Raw genomic sequence first — 13,722 nt, forward strand, 5'->3', positions numbered from 1 at the left:
ACCTTGATTCAAAAGTTTAATGGATGAGATTTTTTTTTTTTTTATGTGCTCAACGGCAACAAACTTTCCTTGGCGGAAATTAATTTTCCAAAAACATCTATTGTGATTTTTATCTGTCTGTGTTTCCTTGTTTATCCTTAACTTTGTACTAAAAGACAGGGTTGAGTTTGCTTCCGAGCTTTCAATACAAAAGTCAGTGCAGACATTGTCTCTGTACACATGAGTATGTATCCTTGCTCTACACTGTTGTACACATGAACACACACATGAACACATGCACACACACGCGCACGCACACACACACACACACGCACACACACACACATCCATTTGCCCCTGGCACAGCAGGAGTGGTAATCCGGGTGGATAACACAGCATTCTGATGCTTTTACAGACAAATTTCTGTCCTTGTTGTCACTCCAGGTCCCTCTTTGAAGCTTAAAGGGAAACACAAATAAAAGTGTTTGTGTTTGTGTGTGTCTGTGTGTGTGTGCATGTGTATTTGAGAGATATAGAGGAAAAGAGACAGAAAGAAAGAAAATGATATATTATGTGTGCCTTAAAGGCTGCTTACTGATATGCATTATCCGTCAATCTGCCTCATCCGCAGAGACAATAACGGTTCATAGAGGACTTTGATGTGAATGCTCCCTTTTCTATGACTCTGGGCGTCCCATTTCAAAGTTTCCTTTTTCCATTCAATGTGATGACTTCATTGAGACTTGAAACAAGACGATATCTCACAAACATGTTGAGGCAATAAGGATCGAGCCACTGCCATCAACACAGATGGGAAGGACTAAATGGGGAAATTGAAAAGGCTTTTTTTATCCATTTGAGTCATATCCTAGTCCCGAAAACTCCACCATCTCATTAGGGAGATTGTCCAATCAGAGAAGCTGCTAGGTCCCCCAGCTCCCATGTGTCTAAAGCTAAACAAGCTCTGAGGACACAGAATAAGGTGCAATGGTTTCCTCCTCCTCTACAGGAAAACATTTAACTGCAGTCTCGCCCTTTGATTTCTTACTCAGAGCCTGCGATCATATGTGAGTGAAGATGGTTGGGGGGAAAAATGAACAGGAAATTTAGAGCACTGCTTTATATCCCCCTCTTTAACCCCTCAGTGTGATATAAAGCCAGAAATACTGCAGCAATGATTCTAACCTTCGTTCGCCGTGACAGTGCCGCTTATCACCTGTGAATAAGACCGCAAGATGCCTGAATTATTTCTTAGTGCCTCTCTCCCACCTGCAATGAGAACCGTGGTTTCAGACTGTTGGGGGGAGGCACATTACAGTCAGCTACAGTCCAATCGAGATCATATCAGAGGTCACAGAATCAGGATTTGGAGGCTGCAGCCTTTCTGCTCTCATCTCACACTGAGTCCATTGGCTCTCTCATCATGTCTCACAAATTCCTTTACCAACTCAACTGTAACTCAGCGCGCTGGCCTTTGACACACGCTGGTTCTAGAAATACAGAAAAAAGCTCCCAGCAGACCGGGATGACATTTCCAAACTCAGCCTGGAAGAGCCACAGCTGCTCCTGCAGGGAGAGCCGGGCGTTTCACCGCCGAGCAAAACAATGCAACACCAACCCCCCGATCTGACAACAGCCCATAAACCTTGAAAAGCACTTCATACTTTTCATGCATCAGTCACAGATTGACGCTGCTGAACGGCTTCTACCTTCCAGTAAATCAGAGCCTGCCTTACCAATTCATGCAATTCCTTTAATTCCTGCTCTTGACTGCACTACAACTTCCTGCAGGCTGGTCCTTCTCACATCTGCCCCTTAGAAAGTCACACTTCATCAAGAAGGCTAAGACAGTTAATCTTTAACCTCACTAAACAACCCCCCCCACCCACTCCCTCTCCCACATGCACAGGTCTACTCGGATCAGGCTCCCAGGTGCCGCTGACATCCACTTCATAGCATTTATAAAAAACCTTTAGTAATGAGGGAGCAGCACCTTCAAACCATGATTTAAAACCTACAACCCAGTCCTCTATTTAAGCCTCTGATATGCTGTGACGTCGACATGAGGGGTTATCCCTCGCTGCAGCCTTCCGCTAAACTCTAGGTGTCGCAGCTAAAGAAAATAAAGAAAAATCACAACCACTCTGCGGGATAAGGCAAAGAAGAGTAATAGAGTTATAGATACTTGTAGAATACCTCATCTTTACCAATAGTCTCTGCAATCTCCCACCATCTGGGAGTCTCTGTGCTCTCTACTTCCTGCTGGCACATAGCATGCCAGCAGGAATGACAAAGACCAGAACTGTGCTGATAAAGCCACTGGTGTGGTTCCCAATGCCCTCAATGATGAAGTGATTTTTTCTTTTTACCTTCGTCTGGGCGCTCATATGAATTCAGTCACTTGGAAAAAAAAGTTTTCTGCTTTGTTTTCTCCTCGTCCCCCCGATCCCCTGGCCGCCCACATCAAGCACCTTACCTGATATTTTGTCAAAGAATGAAGAGGCTCTTAAAACACTTATCTGCTGACTAACACCCTGCTTGAGGAAGGTTCACATACTCTACTGTTACTGATGAAGAGATGTTTGACGCATGAGATTTTTTAAATTCAATTTGAGGTTGGTTCCACTGTATGGGGGACTGTTTCTGTCTTTGGACTGCAGCATCACTTCATCAGGTTCTGTGGCAGTGTACTTTGGAGTAGGGCTGCAAACGGTGGATATGTTACATATCAAAATGGTTATTATTCATTATTAAACAGAATGATGAAGAAGTGGAATGAATATATGCTTTTTAATTGTTGTACATGATCTCAAGTCAATAAACTTTAACTTTTGCAGAAACGACGGTGATTCTGTGTAGATTGACTGCCTACTCATTACTCTTTTTGTTCTATTTTAAAAGCTCAAGCTAAAGTCAAAGTTTGCTTTTATTCAATGGTAATACGATTCAAAACATCAGAGATAAGAGTCCTTGTGTCATAGTAAAGAAAATGTGAAGGAGTCTGTCAAGCTTCCTTGTAACATCTGCCAAATGAGCAATGGAATGAAATGAAGAATTTAAACAAATAATCTTTTTTATTCCTCTTTCTCTCTCCAGCCCACACTTATAATACAAATTCCAGCACTCACATTGAATAAATTGCTGCCAGTAGGTGTGATAACGAGATGATCTTTCACCCCTGGCATTTACATACGATAAGACCGACAATGCTACAATGGCAGCACAAAAACACCACAACACAGATGGAAACCCACATGCGAATACGTCTACATTAATAGGTAAGACGGATAAAAGTTCACAAGCATTTTGTATCTGATTATTTCTTTCTTTCTAAGCTCTCTTTTCCATGTCTCCCTCCCTCGCTCTCTCCTCTCCTCTCCTGTCTTCAGGTGTCTGAGATAGATGAAATGTGACTTTGGTGTCTCCAGGTGTCACCGATGGAAACAGGGTGATGACTCTCCTAAATGGACAGCCTGCAGAAACCTTCATCCAAAACACTCATCTGCATTCAAATTCATAACTCGTTTGTCAAAATGTGCTTGTGTGCGCGCGTGTGTGTGACTGAGTCTCTTTTTCTTTTTAGAAAGTGTTGGCACCATTTATGTGGGTGTGCAAGGTATCCGTGTGTCTTCTTGTCTTGGTGTATGTGCAGTTGTCGGCACATGTGTGTAGCATACGGGAAGTGCGAAGGTGAGAAGTTGCAGGCGGGCGGGTTGTGCATTTGTCATGCACACACGCGCGCACACACGTCACGAGGTGTCAGCTTGCAAATTGGTTTCTCTCCTCTGGGCTGACAGAGTTGACAAGCCCTTTATGAGAGGTATAAACAAGGCTGCTTAACCCCACCCCGCCGCCCCCCCCTCCCCCCCTTTTCAGCTCACTCTCCATCCTTTCAGCTTAAAGCATCAAGTCTGCTTTTAAACTGGTGGACCTAATGCCGCTCCGCTCTGAATGCCCACTTATCTGCGTGGCTCGCACTTCAAATCACTCCGATTACACTCTCACCTTGTTTGTAGGCGTTATCCTTCTGGAACTTTAAGTCCCAGTGATTCTATGCAAACGTCTAAATAATGTGTTGACGATCTTGAAGGCTGACCCCCCCATTACACAGTCCTGCAAACCTTCTCGAGGGTTAGCAAGGCGACGGAGATGCCAGAGAGATGAAAGCATGGCCTCCTACGACCCATGAGTCATGTAAACCACTTTCAAATACTTATGCAATTGTCTTGGCTGAGTACTTTGATGGTTATTATTTACTGAGAGACGTGCTCCCACAAATAAGTACAGCTTATTGACACAACATGCAATGAATAGACTATCGATATCACCAATTTATTCAAAATCTGATCTGTTTTTCACCGTTTTTCTTTTCTTTTCTTGGACTGGTAACCTCCAAGAGTCTTCACTGGTTGTTTGACTGGTCCCATTTGAGAAATACCCTCATCCATGACTTACAATGAATGTTCTTGTATTATAACATTGGCTTTTAGAGGTGCTGATAGGTTTCATCCGATACTTCCTGTCTCCATGCTAAGGAAAAGCCACCCACACGTGATCAGAGGTAATTCTGCCGAAGAGCATTGGCGCCGCGTGAAGATGTCAACAAGTGCTGCGTTCAACATTGATCCTGGTGGCTGCTGAGTTACCTGCTGTATGTGATGCGGTCTGAGGCAACGGGCAGAAGAGACGTGATGGAGGAAAAGTTAATCATCCATGTTTCTGATTCCCCGAACTCTATAACACTGCTTTAAAAAGTTTAACACGATCCCGGTGACCAGAGTAATGGGTGTCAAAATGTGTACATATTTATGAGCTAGCCCAATTCAATGCTAAAGTTAGCTTAGTTGTTTATGTATGATAGGAAAAGGCAGTGACATGATGACATATACCATTTTACTGTTATTTTTGTGTTTGGATCACCAATGTTGTGTTAAGTGCTACATAAATACAGTTGATGTTGAGGAAGAAAGAAGTCAACAAGTAAACAAGTCATCCTGATCTTATTCTAATTTGTCATGATTATATAACCTGAAGTCGGACCTCAATATATATCTTATCTTCATCATTGCAGCCAGAAAATGATCTCCCTCATATTTTCCATGCCTGGGAGACGTAATCAGCATTCCAAAAAGAAGATGAGGTGAATTTAAATAGTTGTGAATACATATACATCTTGAAAAAGTCTGTGTGTCTGTGTGTGTGTGTGTGTGTGTGTACGTGCTTGCATCCCTCTATCCCTCTGTAATGAACAGCCAGTTAATGAAGGAGCCCTTGCTCCTTCCATTCCACCAGCCAGGAAATAATTACCTCGTGTCTGAAGTCATTCTCCATCTGCACCACACTCCATGGCTTCATTTAGCTGCCGTCGCTTTAAAAGATCCAATTCTTTCTCTCTTCCCATTGTCCCACACCTTCACACGCCCGCCTATCTGAAGCTCGATAAATCCACCTGTCACCCACACCTGTCACTCTTGTGCTTTAAATATGATGAATCAATTTACTCCGTTAAGTGTCAGATGACTGTGAGAGGAGTCTGACTTTTGATGGTTTAATAAAGGCCTTTAATAGAGTTTTCTATCTGCAGGCCAATGTGTGCGTATGTGCTTGTGTGTGTGTGGGCATTAACGTGCATGTGTTCTTGACATATTCATAATAGAAAAAGATACCCTCTACACCCCAGCGTTCAATACGACTCTGACATTATTCTTTTTATAAGTTTCTCCATTCATTAAATGTACTGCTCCTGCTAGTCAAACCATTATTTTTCTTGGTTTTCCGCCAACCCATGTCTCTTCTTTTCCGAGCCATGACTCAAGCTTGTCTTACTTGTTGCAACCTATACCTTTTTTTTTTGGTGCTTTTTTGTGTTATTTACATCTCTGCTGTGAAAGATATGTGTCTGCTTTACAAGTCCAATTTAAGCAGAGGTGTGCGTGGGCTCAAGGATGTAGGTGTAAACCTTTGTCAAGGTGTTCCCGTTTATAAAGGACTCATTGGATTTATTTATGTCACCAAATTTTCAAAATGCACCTTTACAAGTTAAAAAAGACTAAAGAGATTACTTCACCACCCTGTAGCCTGATGCCGCATTCTGTTTGTAACTGTAAGCAAAGGGTTATTAAACAAAAACCATATAACCCGCCGAAGACATGTTCAGACTCATTAAGCTCACATCTGGAGAAATGGATGCCACGGAGAGGGCTTGCAGTTTGTGTTTATACTCAACCTGGAGGAGCGAAGAGTGGATGAGACTGAAAGAACGAGGGATGGAGATGGCGTGAGAAATGTGTATCCGCATGTGTGTGTGTGTGTGCGATGTACTGCTTCCGTATTCTGTCTGACACGGTGAACACAGATGGAAACTGATGCCGTATATGGAAAGTAAAAGGCAAACAGAAGGTGGCACTGCTGCGATGCTGACGTGGGGGAAGTAAAGCATGTGGGTAAGAAGAGGCAGAAAGAAGAACTGTCTGCTTCAGCCCTCCACAAATTTAGATACAGGTGAATACAGTGTCAGAGCTGGATGAGATTGAAAGGTTTGAACAATTGCACCAGCCAGACACATATGACACACACACACACACACACACACACATACACGCTTTGCAGGCGATTAATACGTTTTTGATGTTATTGGAATTGCAAAGTTGCTGAAAATGTCACTGAAAAATGCCCAGGCTGTCTCCATGTTGTTTTTCTGGCTTCTTTTGTTGCTGTCGTTACCATCCTGTGCCTGCGCCACACCCGTGCTCAGTGGTGCAGGAAGGGGCGTTGACACTGGTGTGTGAGCTCAGCAGGAAAGGTGAGAAGGGGCCTGGAAGTTGTACTTATTCAAATTGTGACGTTCTCTTCCTGTCTCTCCTCTGCTTTCAACGAACCTGCAGACAGCAGCTTCAAGCTCTTGTGCTGGATACAACTTACTTTGAAGTTGAAGTTAACACGTTTACAAAATACTCCTAAATGCTTAGATATATGAAATCTGACTTCTATTTTACACGCCAAAACATAAAAAAATATATTGATTGAAAGTATCGTTCCTGTCTTTATGTTAATCTGGATTAAGTTACATAGACATTCCTAAATTCTGGTCAAAGCCTGACATTTGACACATTGTGCATGTGGTGCATAATAGATAGTGGTGTTCCGTTGGCCTTAATGCAGCTCTTTGATAAGACTCACCCGGCAAGAAGAGTGAAAGTGTGCGTGACACTCAACATTTGTTTATTTATCTTTTGGTTAGGAGTCAGATTCTCCATGTTTTAATCAACTTTTGTTGCTTTCCACCTTACTGTGCCACATTTCCACATTTCCATCATCCAGAGTTACTGAGCTGACCATCTCCAACAGTGATGAAAAAACACAAGAAACCATAGAGAGAAAGAAGAGCAGAGTGGAAGAAGAGGTAGAAAATTCAGCCTAATGAATCTGTGGCCATCTCAGCATTCACAGCACATTCCCCCTCATTAATTTGATATGATGTTTAATTTAAATGCAGCTCATTCCTGTTTACCGTGGTGATTCGCTGTGTAACCACATCCTCCATATGATTGTGTTTCTTTTCAAGCCTCCTTTTCAAACGAAAAACATCCTGAGCAAGCAACGGCTTCAAGCTGCTCAGCTCCGTTCTCTCCACTCTTCTGGGAGAACAAGCAATAAAAGAACAAGAGTTGAAACTAGAGACCATGCTGCCATGGGATCACACCAGCAACACCCTTCAACACTAGAGTACTCACAGATCATTACTACTTCAATACATGAATACTCAGTAGTCTTTATTACTTTATAACAGGAGTATTAAGTAGTCATTATTAATTTATTACATGAATACTCAGTATTCATTACTAGTTTATTACAAGAGTACTTGGTCGTCATTACTTCTTTATCATATGAATACTACTTCATTACATCTTAATTCATTATCATTTGCGTATTCAGACAGAAAAAAGACCTGCCAAAGTACCCAAAACTGTCTATGTTTGTCACTGCTACAGCAGGTGTCTACTTGACATACACACACACACACACAAACAAACACACACACACATATACAAACTCACATGCACCCGGAGGCCAGAGTTCCTAACCTTGTCGCAGTCTGCTAGAGCACGAACACACACACTGCTATGGAACAGATTTGGTGGCAGGAAGGTTTAGGGTTTGAAGCCTGTCTGTCTGCATCAGTGAGTACAGTAGAGCCATTTTCAGACATGACCTGCGCAGCTTACCTAAAGAATTGGGTCAAACTTCCTCTGGAGTTTGCCTTTCAAAAATGAACAACGCAGAAACAGATTCTCTGATCAGTTCAGTGCATGTCTGGAAGCAGCTTAAAACCTACAATTAAAGTAGGTATATTTTTGTTTTATGTTGGAAGAAGGGGTCCTATTTATGTTTGAAGCTATATTTGGTTAGAATGCATGCAGCTGGTAAACTTGGTAGATTGTTCACACAGGGCCTTACAGGAACTGTCAAACAACTGGCCTCAATCTGACCCCTGTGGCCAAATGCTTCTCAGACCTTGACTGACTAGCGGGTTGATGTGCATCCTCAGAAGGGAATGACTCATGTGATTCACTAGATGCCTCCATTAAGATAAATAATGCACAAGGTACATCAGAGGCAAATACACCTTGATGCAGAGTTGAGCTGTATTTATTTCAACTCTGATCTGAATTTCATTCTAAAATGCCTTGGACAGTGACAGTAAGAAGTTCAGAGGAGTCAAGTGACCGGATGACTTTTTTGTTTGACGTACACAAAAACTTCAGAAAGGTTTTTATCTTAACCTCTAACATTAATGTGACACACAAAGTAGAGCCAAGAACCGTCTAAAGGTCACATTGTATAACGGTGGCAATGCTCTTCATGGACCTTGTGAAACATAAATCAACTGCTCCTGTGTTTTCCCTTTTCAGTGTCTCATCAACAGCTGTTCTACTAGGCATTAAATGCTGAACAAAGCTTTTTTTGTTGTTGCTGTGACCTTAAATACTGTAAATCGTCTCAAGATGGTCAAAACAATGCTTAAAATATTTCCTATCAAATGAATCAATGGTTTTACGCCATGTGGGTTCTCTGTTAAAAGTTTTTTTAAATTACACAGTTTTTTTTTTAATCTGCATGAATCTGCAAAAAATACGAAACATTTTACACATTAAAACTAAGCAAAACTTTAATTATTTCAAAAAACGAATTTACCACTTAATATTGACATCTAATGGATCATAATGTGTAATTCCTTATCTCATAAAGAGCTCATTATTAATCTGTTCTGATTGGATTGCTCCCTTAGGGTTTATGATTACATCCATCACCGCTGGCAGGAAAGCTTCAGGTATGAAATATATGCTGAAGGATAGAAAACATCTAACTTCTGATTCTGTCTGTCTCACCTTCACTGAGGAACACCAGTTAATTTAAATTGGCTGGTAAGATGATTATATCTTTAATATGTAAAATGCAATGTGCTGTTCAATGGATAAGTCGAAACTCATTACTTGTTGGTCAGATTCACTCGTTTCTGAGGTTGAGCTTCACTTTCCTGCTTCCCTCCATTCACTCATTTTCTTTCCCTCTTTTGTTCACTTACTTTATTATTTATTTCTGACCTTGGCCCTGCAATGCAGAGGCTGCAAAATTCTCCTCAACCACTCGTCCACCCCCACATCTATCTCCTTATCTCTCTCTCTCTCTCTCTCTCTCCTAGGCTGCTGCCCCGCTCGGCTTCTCAGCAGCACGGGCCGGCATTTACCGCCCATCCTTCTCATTCTCACCATGCCATTCACCATCTGTTTTCATTTCTCTCTCCCTCCGACTCTTTCCTGCTTCTTCAAACAACCTCCTCTGTTTTTCTGCACCTCGATCTTTCCATCAGAATGCATCCCTCTCCTCCCCCTTACTTCCATATTCTTCTCTCACTCTTGCCTCGGTGCCACCTACAGCGTAGCTCCTTCCATAAATGTCCACAAAACCTCCCACCAAAATTAAACTCAGGGGACACTTGTGGGGGAGGTCTGCGAGAGCATGGGTCTGTATGAGTGCGCGTGTGCACATGTAGGTGTTTGGGGGGGTTGTTCGTGTTCTTATTTCAGCACATGATTTATAGTGCATACCTCCTTGGATCTCTCTGCGAGAGCAAGCACGTGTGTCTACAGTCAGGCTCCGGGCTGCAGAATAAATCTTTATGAGCTGAAATCTTAAATTTAGCCGCTGAAGAATTTGGCCTTAGTATGGAAACAATCAGAAACCCGAGATTTTGAGGTTGTTCGCAGGAGATTGATTCATGATCGTGACATGAATCACTGGGTGGGATGAAGTACTGGTGACTAACTGTTCACTTGAATGCTTTATTTCATGCCTCTATGAGCTTTGAGGATCTGTGACCAAACAAATAATTCCTGTTTCCAGGCTGTGTTTACCGAACACTTGTCCTTGATTTCTAGTGTAAAACTTTGTAAACAGTTAGTTTTTCCCTCAACTGCAGATAGATGGGTGGATGGACAATAAGTGCTAGTGAATCTTGTTTGGGTGTTTGAAAAAGAGTGGCTCTATGAGTCTTCAAGAAGTTCAGGAAGATAAAGAGGCCAACCTAGCAACATATGTGTCCAAAGCAACCTCCATTGACATGACAGAAACCTGAAAAAAACGTAAAAAAAACCTAAAAGATTGTTTACATTAACATTGATATTGAAAAAATAAACTTATTTTACACAGAAACTATTTTTAGCCAAAACAATTACATTTTCCAGTAAGAATAAAGGGATCACCGCTAGAGAATGTTGCTTCAGAGGTTTTGCTCACCGTAAATCCTTCTTTTTTTTTTGTCACTGCTCATGGTGATATCCTTATCGGTGCAAATCCTGTGGAATCTGAGGATCATCCAATTTGAGTCAGGTGTCTGTTTGTGTAGCCGTGCCTCAGAGAACCACAAGCGGTCCCAGTTCATCCATCTTATTTGCCAGAGAAATTACATTCCCCATAATGACTGCAGGGATGAAATATTATTTTCCTCATTCTCTGCACAACAGCAACTCTGCTCTCCTGCTGTTTCCTACTTAGCTCCTCTTGAATTGAGGGCTTTCCACTGGCCGCAGTAGTTGATTGCTGCAAGGCGATCACTTGTTTGCATGTGTAGATAGCTCCAATGGAGTATAGCAGGCATGGCTTCCAGTCAACGGAAGCAATCGGAGGACAAAGGAGTTTAATACAAATGTAGTGAAACCATTGAAATGCATCTTGATGTTGAGTAACGTCTGGTAGCATAAAAGAACATATTAGACAGGACAAGTACCAGGTACTGATAAAATAATTGAAAATGACAAAGACACATTGAGCTGCTATACAAAAGGCTGCCACTAACAAAGTGGCGTCGATAGGATCAATGTAAGCTCTTTTGTCATGATTGACACTTTTTCCACTCTGCATTCTGATCTCTATCCCGTGAGCAGCAAAACTGCAATTTGTGAGCAATCAATTCTCTGTTCCAAGTGACATGGGATGGAATCAGTGAAGAGCCAAAGGTCACTGCCTGAATGCTTCCCTGCATTCTGTCAGACTCGGTGGGGTCAGCGGGTGCAGCCCCCTCCACAGAGTGAAGCAGGTCATTTCACCTCCAGATCAGCCGGTTTTAGTCCAGTCTGACAACTCAGCTCTAATATAATAGTCCCTCATCAACTGAAGGACAGACGATAATAAACGTTATTTATGTGTGACATTAAAATCATGAAATAGAGAGGTGCAGGGTGCAAATGTGCCAAAGAAGGAACAGAGGCCGATTTTCATAAATCCCTTATTAATGTTCTTTTTTCAGGGGAAATCAGGAAAATGTTCTGCACAATTACCTTTACTTTACATCCACTCTATTGTTTTGTTAAAATATATAATGATAACACCATCCTACTGATAACTATTTTTTAACTCCATTAAAAGATTGACCGCTGAAGACGCTCCCCTCTGTTACCATGCCAACATGAGATAGTAGCAGGTTAACAGGTAAGAAAAGGACATTGAGGAAGAAAAAAGTAAATATCATTGAAGAGATGATAGATGATAAAGCTATGGTGTTCATTTGGTACTGATGGCTGCAACAATCAAAGCATGAACATGATTTCTCAATTTCAAACACAGTTAATGTCAAATATTATTTAATAACAATCAGTAATGTAAATTACGTCTTAAACAAATCATAATGTTAGCCATAACCCTAACCCTAACAAATTAAGTTTTGCGTTGTGTATTTACACATTAATACATAAAACATTATATACACATTCCAAGTGAGTACTTAGTGAGATAAATTGGTTAAAGAGAAAAGGCTCAATGTACTATTCAATATCATTATTGTATACTTAACGATGGAATGTCAACAACAGACTGAAAAGTTGCACTATGATGCTAATTACATGCTCTCATTTCTGATTACTGAATAATTACTGCCGATGCACTGATGAAGATAAGGTTGTATCAACACTTCATGAGCATTATCCTCAAAAAACAATCACATTCACAAACTATACTATAAGTCAGTGTTCCTCCATGCTGGCCACAAAAAGATCCCTTCTCAAACTATTATGGGAGGAAGCAATGGTGGAAAATATGTATATGAAACTTCAATAAATCACTTTCAAATGTAATTGAGAGAGAGAGAGAGGAGAGAGCGATAGTTGAGAGTCTAACCACTATAGCACAGCCTATCGCATGCAATGTTTCTCTAAGCTAGAACCCACAGGTTATGGATCGACCCCCTCACCACTCCTGTGTGCTGAGAATAGACTCTGCTGCCACTCAACTAAATTCTAAATTATTTCAGCAAATGCGCAGATGGAGTAACACATGAGATTTAAAGCAGTAGCCTATATTTAATGAAACACTCCGGATGCGTCTAAATGAGCATAAAAAGACGTTTAACCCTGTTGAAGCTGTAAATGAGTTTGAATGATTCTGACCATATCTGTTGTCCACAGCTGCTTTACACTGCGTGAGAAGCTTCTTCAGGTCAGTGAGTCCCTGCAGCCATATGAAGGCAGCAGGACACATATGATAATTAAACTGCAGCCTCAGGCCGACACTTCAGCTCTTTAATCCGGAGCGTCTGGAAACTTCTTTTGCCATTTTGTAGTTTTTCAGATGTTTTTTTAATGCCCGAAAAACTTTACAAAGCCGATACTATATAACTATATAACAATAATTCATGACGTATGATTTAAATATGTATTATTCTATGTTGTACGTAATTAGTTGTCATGTCAGTCATGGCCTTTCAATGTGGTTTTACAACATCAAAACAAGTAGTTGACTGAATAAAATAAGAACTTATGATAAAAACGTACCTAAAATGACAGAAACCATCTTTGTGAAAATGTATTCAACCTGTACTTTTACATTTTATTTCGGTCTATGTTCCATCCAGTAACATGGAGGAGGCAACCTTTCTGAGCTTAACTACAGCAAACCACCAGGGGGCAATCCAGATGAGAAAATGTATTATTTGACTCTGGTTTGGGTTTCTCTCCAAATGATTAAAATCCATTGTAATACATGTTATTGTTTTGGAATCTTAATTTGTTATACATCTTTCAAATGAATGTGCAGAGTTATACCATATGTGAACTTCACCGATCAGCGGACATCGGCAGTAAAGGTCAGTCAACAGGTTATTTATAAGAATGCCTGGAGTCATCGTCTCAACAGGTTGAGATGACATCACTCTCCATGCTCTGCTGCAGGCCCAGCAATGACCTAAAAACC

Source organism: Pleuronectes platessa, chromosome 5 (genome assembly GCF_947347685.1).
Source record: "Pleuronectes platessa chromosome 5, fPlePla1.1, whole genome shotgun sequence".
Lineage (NCBI taxonomy): Eukaryota > Metazoa > Chordata > Actinopteri > Pleuronectiformes > Pleuronectidae > Pleuronectes > Pleuronectes platessa.